The following is a 9581-nucleotide window of genomic DNA, read 5'->3' as shown; positions in this document are numbered from 1 at the left end:
GTTGCCTGGATGGGAGCATATGTTGCTCTAGAACCTGGATATACCTTTCAGCATCGATGGTGTCTTTCCAGATGTGTAAGCTGCCCATGCCACACGCACTAATGCAACCCCATATCAGAGATGCAGGCTTCTGAACTGAGCGCTGATAACAACTTGAGTCATCCTTCTCCTCTTTAGTCCGAATGACACAGCGTCCCTGATTTCCATAAAGAACTTCAAATTTTGATTCGTCTGACCACAGAACAGTTTTCCACTTTGCCACAGTCCATTTTAAATGAGCCTTGGCCCAGAGAAGACGTCTGCGCTTCTGGATCATGTTTAGATACGGCTTCTTCTTTGAACTATAGAGTTTTAGCTGGCAACGGCGGATGGCACGGTGAATTGTGTTCACAGATAATGTTCTCTGGAAATATTCCTGAGCCCATTTTGTGATTTCCAATACAGAAGCATGCCTGTATGTGATGCAATGCCGTCTAAGGGCCTGAAGATCATGGGCACCCAGTATGGTTTTCCGGCCTTGACCCTTATGCACAGAGATTCTCCCAGATTCTCTGAATCTTTTGATGATATTATGCACTGTAGATGATGATATGTTCAAACTCTTTGCAATTTTACACTGTCGAACTCCTTTCTGATATTGCTCCACTATTTGTCGGCGCAGAATTAGGGGGATTGGTGATCCTCTTCCCGTCTTTACTTCTGAGAGCCGCTGCCACTCCAAGATGCTCTTTTTATACCCAGTCATGTCAATGACCTATTGCCAATTGACCTAATGAGTTGCAATTTGGTCCTCCAGCTGTTCCTTTTTGGTACCTTTAACTTTTCCAGCCTCTTATTGCCCCTGTCCCAACTTTTTTGAGATGTGTTGCTGTCATGAAATTTCAAATGAGCCAATATTTGGCATGAAATTTCAAAATGTCTCACTTTCGACATTTGATATGTTGTCTATGTTCTATTGTGAATACAATATCAGTTTTTGAGATTTGTAAATTATTGCATTCCGTTTTTATTTACAATTTGTACTTTGTCCCAGGGCGGCACGGTGGTGTAGTGGTTAGCGCTGTTGCCTCACAGCAAGAAGGTCCTGGGTTCGAGCCCCGGGGCTGGCGAGGGCCTTTCTGTGTGGAGTTTGCATGTTCTCCCCGTGTCCGCGTGGGTTTCCTCCGGGTGCTCCGGTTTCCCCCACAGTCCAAAGACATGCAGGTTAGGTTAACTGGTGACTCTAAATTGACCGTAGGTGTGAATGTGGGTGTGAGTGGTTGTCTGTGTCTATGTGTCAGCCCTGTGATGACCTGGCGACTTGTCCAGGGTGTACCCCGCCTTTCGCCCGTAGTCAGCTGGGATAGGCTCCAGCTTGCCTGCGACCCTGTAGAAGGATAAAGCGGCTAGAGATAATGAGATGAGATGAGACTTTGTCCCAACTTTTTTTGGAATCGGGGTTGTAAGTGCATTATGTTTGTGCACAGTGATTAGTCTAAACTTTCTAAAACTGTGTCCCTCATCCAGTCTTAGCTTTATCTGAGGTCATATATAAAAATAAACTGTGTGTTAATATTACTTAACTATGTTCTGATGGAATAAACTGTTTATTTTTATAATAGGGGAGAGTTGGGATGAGTTTTCAGCTTTTGTAGATTGTGTGAAATTCTTTGCAGGTATCACTGACATTCATATTCCATTAGAGAGTATTTACTGTACTCTCTTACCACAACATTAGTTTCTCAGCTTGTCACATACAGTTGTGGTCAGAAGTTTGCATACAGTGACATGAATGTCATCTTGGATATAAATGTCATGGCGATATTTGGGCTTTCAGTGATTTCTCTGAACTGTTCTTTTTCTGTGGTAGAATGATTGTACAGCATACAGCTTTAATTTAAAAAAAACACACACTAGAATTCGGTGCACAATTTTCTTTGGGTTTACTGAAATCAACACAGGGTCAAAATTATACATACTGGGTCAAAAATTTACTTATGCTCACTTAGATTATTCATTCAGAGGTGCTGAAACTTCCAAAATGTCTCTTATCTTGCCAAGGCCCGAGGTCTCTTAACTTCCTGTTAGTGATCATGATTGACTACAGCTGGTAGCTTGTCTGTGCCTTCATAAAAAGGGTTTGTTTACAGCACTCATTGGATTGACCAACACACAGTAAAATGGGAAAGTCCAAGGAGCTCAGTGCAGATCTGAGAAAGAGGATCGCAGATATACACAACTCCGGAATGTCTCTTGGAGCCATTTCTAAACAACTGCAAATTCCAAGATCAGTTCAAACAATTGTATGCAAGTTATTGTGAGGTATAGTCACTTTGCCAAGCCACTTTGCTTCAAGAAAACCCAAACTGTCACCCTCAGTTGAAAGGGAATTGGTTTGGATGGTCAGGAACAACCCAGAAACCACCATGGCACAGCCCTGCCATGAACTGGAAGCTGATGGAACACTGTCTACAGTTCAGTGAGTTTTATTTCACCATGGACTAAGAGACTGCTATCCAAGAAATAACCCCCTGCTCCAAAATTGACACTTTCAAGCTCAACTAAAGTTTGCAACTCACCACATGGACAAAGAAAAAAGCCTTCAGGAGGATAGCTGTATGGTCAGATGAGACAAAGATTGGGTTGCTTGGCTACAATGACCACCATGTACAGAGGGACACTGTACCAGCTGGTGGTGGTGGTAGGATCATCATCCTCTGGGCTGTTTTACTGCCAGTGGAACTGGTTCATTGCACAAAGTGGATGGAATAATGAAGAAGGAAGACCACCTTAGAATTATTCAGCATAACCTCAAACCATTGGAAACTTGAAGATGATTGGGAGTCACAGCAGGACAATGAACCCAAACATGCATCAGAGCTGGTTGTGGAGGATAAAGCAGGCTAACATTAAGCTTTAAACAAGCCCTGACTTTAACCCTATTGAAAATATATGGACCGTGCTTATAAGTCGAGTCCATGCCAAGAAAAAAAAAACAAATTTAATTGAACTCTACCAATTCTACCATGAAGAGTCATGAAATATCCAACCAGAATTCTGCCAGAAGCTTGTTCATGGTAAACAAAAATGTTTGGTCAAGGTGAATCTTGCAAAGAGACATTTTACCCAAATATTAGGTGTGCTGCATGTATATTTCTGGCCCTGTGTTAATTTCAGAAAACCCAAAGAAAATTGTGCACCAAATTATAGTTTTTTTAAACTAAAGATGTATGCTGTACAATCATTCTGTCACAGAAAAAGAATAGAAAAGAAAAAAAAAGAAAGAAAGAAAAGAAACCTTTATTATTCGTCACATGCTCACTTCAACTACAGTGAAATTCATCCTCTGCATTTAACCCATCTGAAGCAGTGAACACACACACTCAGAGCAGTGGGCAGCCACACCAAAATGCCCGGGGAGCAATCAGGGGTCCGGTACCTTGCTCAAGGACACCTCAGCCCAAGACCGCCCCACATCAACCTAACTGCATGTCTTTGGACTGTGGGGGAAACCGGAGCACCCAGAGGAAACCCACACAGACACGGGGAGAACATGCAAACTCCACACAGAAAGGCCCTCGCCGGCCGCTGGGTTTGAACCCGGAACCTTCTTGCTGTGAGGCGACGGTGCTAACCACTACACCACCGTGCCGCCCTGAGTTCAGAGAAATGACTGAAAACCCAAATATTGCCATAATATTCATATCCAAGATGACATTCATGGGTGGCACAGTGGTGTAGTGGTTAGCATGGTCACCTCACAGCAAGAAGGTTCCGAGTTCGAACCCAGCGGCTGGCAAGGGCCTTTCTCTGCGGAGTTTGCATGTTCTCCCCATGTCTGCGTGGGTTTCCTCTGGGTGCTCCGGTTTCCCCCACAGTCCAAAGACATGTGGTTGCGTTAATATGGGACGGCCTTGGGCTGAGGTGCCCTTGAGCAAGGCACCTAACTCTCAACTGCTCCCCGGGCGCTGTTAGCATGGCTGCCCACTGCTCTGGGTATGTGTGTGTGCTCATTGTGCATGTGTGTGTTCACTGCTTCAGATGGGTTAAATGCAGAGAGGAAATTTCACAAGTGTGTGATGAATAAAGTTGTGCTTTCTTTCTTTCTTTCTTTCTTTCTTTCTTTCTTTCTTTCTTTCTTTCTTTCTTTCTTTCTTTCTTTCTGTCTTTCTTGTCACTATATGTAAACTTCTGACCACAACTGTATACTGGCCTTCAGGCTTCAGTTATTTGTCATTATTTTTATGGCTACTGCCTCATATAGGGTCTGTAGCCACTATGTCATCGTGTTATAAGAGTGTAACAATCGCGCACTACGCATGCGCATACAGGTGTTCCTATTAAAATGGCCGGTCAGTGTATACAATTCGGTTCACTATTCGAAATAAATAACAAGACTAGACTAAAGAAATCACTTTCAGACATGTTTATGCTTATTACCGAGGGAAAGCGTGTTCCCATTTTAAAATATACTCCAGGTTGTCCCCCTTTCTTCGCCTTCTTCAGCCAGTGGTCCCATGTGTGATGTAGATGTGACACACTTCCAAGTTGTTACAGGAAGTTGTCGAAAAGAGTATTGAGACCACTGAGCTCTAGCGCCGGGCCATTTCCGGGAAATAAGAGTTTGGGTCATGGCGACAGCATGTGTGTGTGTGTGTGTGTCAGCCTCGCTTCGGAGGTTTCAGTTTTGAAAACTGTAAGAGGTAAGAGTAGAATAATATAAAGTACAGACACTTGGTATATTTTACTTCTGTGATTTTTAAATTGTTCATTTTTGGATTACACTTCATTTTTGTGTCTACTGCCTCATAGAATATATATACAATGGGTCTGTCTCAGAAACTGGGTACTGTGGGGGTACCCCACTAAATATACTCACAGTCAATAAACTATACGGTTTTGAATGGTGATGTTGGTTTTAATTTGAAATAAAATTATGAAAGAAATAATACAGATAAAACTAAATTTTTGATGTGAATTCTCTATTCAGAATTTGTCAAAAATTCTGCAAATTTGTGGAAAAATGGCGGCTTGATCTGGGACATGATACTGTAAATGGTCGACTACATTGCATTCCCTTCAAAAGGTTGTAGTCCACTGAAAAGTCTACAGTTATCACTAATTGTATTTTAAATTGTAACTTTATACACCTAAGGATTGGTGCGCTCACAGAATAATCATAACTGTAATAAAACATAATGCAAAATATTTGATCACCATTGTAACTCCATTTTCCGCAGACCCAAAACCAATACGATCGTGTGTTTTGATCTAAACGGAAAGCCTCAGGGTCAAGGTCACTACCTCACCAAAAGTAGTAACTTAAAATCACTACGCCATATAAACATTGTTATAAATCTACAATTTTGTTTCTGAGCTATAAAATGAGTTGTGGTCTATTTTTTACCGTAGCGTGTTATTTGTGTGCGGGGAAGGACACACATTAACAATTTGCATGTGTAGAATGGAATTTTCCACTCCAACAGTTAGAAGTTGATCGTGCTTCCATTTGCGGTCTTTCTGTTACGCGGGTGATCTGTTCGGACGTTATCACTGAAAAGATGAGTTTTGACAGTTTTATTTTGTTTTAGTCTTGCAGTATAAGGCAATAGAATGTTTCTTTTTCATCTTACTTTCATATTTCGTAGTGTTTGCGTATTTTTGGCCAATATTTTGCAACCATGGTCAATTTAGATCGAACTTTTGATAGAATCTACGGCCAGTCATTTTGCCCCGCCCCCGCTCCGTCCGGTGTGGTAGTGATGTCCCGATGCTCGCGCGCCGCAGCAGAGACCCGCACGACCTTCAGCCGGTACAGTCGCTGTTCTTTTACCACCGCCGTTATTCTCATCTTTCCGGTGTGTTCTTGATTTTTCCATTGTGTCCTATTTCGCCATATCAAATACCCAAAATGTATCATATTATTCATATTTAAGTGAATAATCAATTCAGTCATCATAACTTGGCATTTTTAACCCAAGCAATCAAAAAGAGGAAATTTATTCAATATTTTCACTCATCTGTGAAGGAGGGGCTTTAATTCTTCATGATGGAGTTATTTTATATATAAATCAATTTTACAAAAGCATTTGAATTGTAATAAAAAAAAAATTTCCACAGTGGAGGCCAGATAAAGCAAGATGCTATCTTTATTCTTATTAAACATGACAAAAGAAACATTGAGTGTTAGGTAAATGCAAAAAAAATAGTAAAATTAGAAAATTTATTTTTTGACCATAATGTCCCATATATATATGTGTGTGTGTGTGTGTGTGTGTGTGTATATATATATATATATATATATATATATATATATATATATATATATATATATATATATATATATATATATATATGTGTGTGTATATGGGGCGGCACGGTGGTGTAGTGGTTAGCGCTGTCGCCTCACAGCAAGAAGGTTCTGGGTTCGAGCCCCGTGGCCGGCGAGGGCCTTTCTGTGTGGAGTTTGCATGTTCTTCCCGTGTCCGCATGGGTTTCCTCCGGGTGCTCCAGTTTCCCCCACAGTCCAAAGACATGCAGGTTAGGTTAACTGGTGACTCTAAATTGAGCGTAGGTGTGAATGTGAGTGTGAATGGTTGTCTGTGTCTATGTGTCAGCCCTGTGATGACCTGGCGACTTGTCCAGGGTGTACCCCGCCTTTCACCCGTAGTCAGCTGGGATAGGCTCCAGCTTGCCTGCGACCCTGTAGAACAGGATAAGGCGGCTACAGATAATGAGATGAGATGAAATGAACATTTGATATGTTGTCTTTGTACTACTTTCAATGAAATATAGGCATATACGCATATTTGTATAACAGTATTTTCTGTATATAAAACTAATTTGTAAATTTTGTTTGTCAAGTTTTACAGCGTTTCTCAATATACTCTAATACTCTCCTCTGAGTCAGAGTTTTTCTTGGGACCTGTTGGCTATCTGCCGAGCTGTGGGAACGGGGGCAGAATACAAAGTTTCATTCCATATATTCAGGGTTTCATTCCATATATTCAGGGTTTCATTCAATATGTTCAAAGATATATATGTGTGTGTGTGTGTGTGTGTGTATATATATATATATATATATATATATATATATATATATATATATATATGCATGCTGTATGGACATGGGATCAGAAAACAATTTTATTTATAAGCAGTAGCCACATGGACCCATAGGGTACCTATTTTTTTGCAGGAAGACCTGAGACATTGAGGAACAAAAATAAAATACCTAGCTTAATCCTACATGTTTAATTTTTATTATTAAAACTTGTACCATATGAACTGTATGAACACACAATGGTGGTACAGCAATAGAAAAATGTCAGTTTACCCAAAACCTGACTCGATAAAACAGTTTCATTCTCAAGAAGGAATGAAATAAGTTTAAAAGGATAGTTCGGGATTTTTGACATGAATCTGTATGGCATCCCCATCAATAGTGTCGTGCAAACACAGTCACTACGTTTACATGCACATAGAGAGAATCGAATTTCTGCCGTTGCTCGACTGAAATCGAAGTTCAAAATGCCATGTATACACCTTAATTCGGCTGAAATTGAACCGAACTTGATTTCTCGGAATCGAGCTACACGACCTAGTTTATGCGATTTCTGCCGAGCTACTTTGTGCATGTATACCCTATCGAGCTAGTTGTCGAGCTACTTCCGGAAGTGACGAATGACGAGACCACAAGCGGGAAACACAACAGCCTCGGTCAGCATGACAACAGTAGTAGCGAGCAGCAGAAGAGGTCAGGAGGAACAAACTAAGAAGAGAAAATGGCGATGTAGAGCTCTCTGTAGTGTGGGTGGAGCACAGAGGACGGCAGGACAAAGCTTCTGGTACTAATAGGCTTTTTATTGTCAGACTTTTCAGTTTAACAGCCTACTTTTATTCTTGAGAGAAGCGCGCGCGCACACACGCACGCTGTGTTCTAGTCCCGGGATGAGCTCACCCCTCTGCCTCCTTAAATAGGGCGCGGTTACTGGGAAGACACACAAACACAGGTTAATTACCGTCAGGTGTACCGTCGTTCTGCCACTCACCTTCCCTGGCTCCGCCCTCCTGTCACAGACCGGCGCTTGACCACGTCCCCACTGCCACAGGCAAGCAGAAACGTGCACTTCTGGAGCAATGAGGAGACAGAGTTCATGCTCATTCAGCTTAAGGAGTTGAATATATTAAAATTCATGGACGGGAGAAAAACGCGCAATGGAGAACACGGAACTGATAACTTTGTTTACACTCTTGAATAGCTCTTCTTCATGACGACAACCGGAAGTGTACCAACACGATGGGGCATGTAGCGCCACCTGTGGCTCGGGTGCACAATGCACCTCACACAATAGCCCGATTTCATTGTGTGCATGTACGATTGGATTTCTCTGGCACCCTGCTGGGACCTTCAGCTCGATTACCGACAGCAGCTCGATTTGGATGTGCATGTAAACGTAGTCACTGACTTACCCCTGACAGCATCCTGTGAGTCCAGTTCTTGTCCAGTTTTGGTCCAGACGAAAGTAGGCCGGCAAGTTTGTTGGGGTCACGAAAGTAAAACGTTTTTCGTCTCAAAACAGTATGTGTTCAAAAGAGTGATATATTTGCATCACAAAACCATTGCCAAATAAAAAGTCAGACCTCGAAATCGCTTGGCACTATTTTCTCTCCCTTCTTATCACTGCGCGCTGCCGCCAGGTGACAGCCACGGCTGTTTCATTCATTGTTTTAGTGATGGGAATTTCGGCTCTTTTTCGGGAGCCGGCTCTTTTGGCTCTTCTTACTATAAGGAGCCGGCTCTTTCGGCTCCCAAACGGCTCCTGAGATTTTATTTTTGATTTAATTGCTGCAATTAACTAGTTCATTAATGACATTATTATTTATATTTTATCAATAGGATGTTTTCCATTTTATTTTTTAGCTTTTGTAGCCATTGTAAAGCTTTGTAAAGTATAGCAGTGTAACAATGTTCTAGCTATAGAAATAAAACTTACTTACCAATTAATAAATTATTTTCTCACAAACATAATGCAAAACTGTGTTATATTACCAATATAAAATACACAGAAGACATCAACTGTTTATCCTTTATGGCTTTATTTCACACTCGACCTTGAACAAAATGCCACAAAATAAATTATGAAGTATAAATCAGGCCTAAGAAACTATGAAGCAAAGTTGGAAATAATTTTAACAAACACAGAACAATGTGCAACAAAATATGTGGCACCTTGAGCGCATGTAAAAAGAGAAAAAAGTGCCGCACTCTGCTCCACCAGTAATGAGAAGCCGCTGGAACAGCAAATATGCTCCTGTTATAATGACTGCTGTCTCGTTGTATACCGCAGATTAATCTGGCCATGCCAAGGCGGTTGCCGACCGAACCTGTCAATTTATGAGCGACAATTTATATCATGAGCTTTAGGAATTCACGGCAACAAAACAATGATCATGGTTGTCAAATAGACAATCATCCTTCAGCTGAGCTGAACTCTGTCTCTCTCTCTCTCTCTCTCTCTCTCTCTGAGGCACCTAAGGACAAAAAACTAATTCGGCTCCCCAACTCGGCTCCCACCGAAGAGTCGGCTCCCGTCGTTCAC

The sequence above is a fragment of the Neoarius graeffei genome, chromosome 16 (assembly GCF_027579695.1).
Source record: "Neoarius graeffei isolate fNeoGra1 chromosome 16, fNeoGra1.pri, whole genome shotgun sequence".
Taxonomy (NCBI): domain Eukaryota; kingdom Metazoa; phylum Chordata; class Actinopteri; order Siluriformes; family Ariidae; genus Neoarius; species Neoarius graeffei.
Note: the sequence above shows the minus strand (reverse complement) of the source record.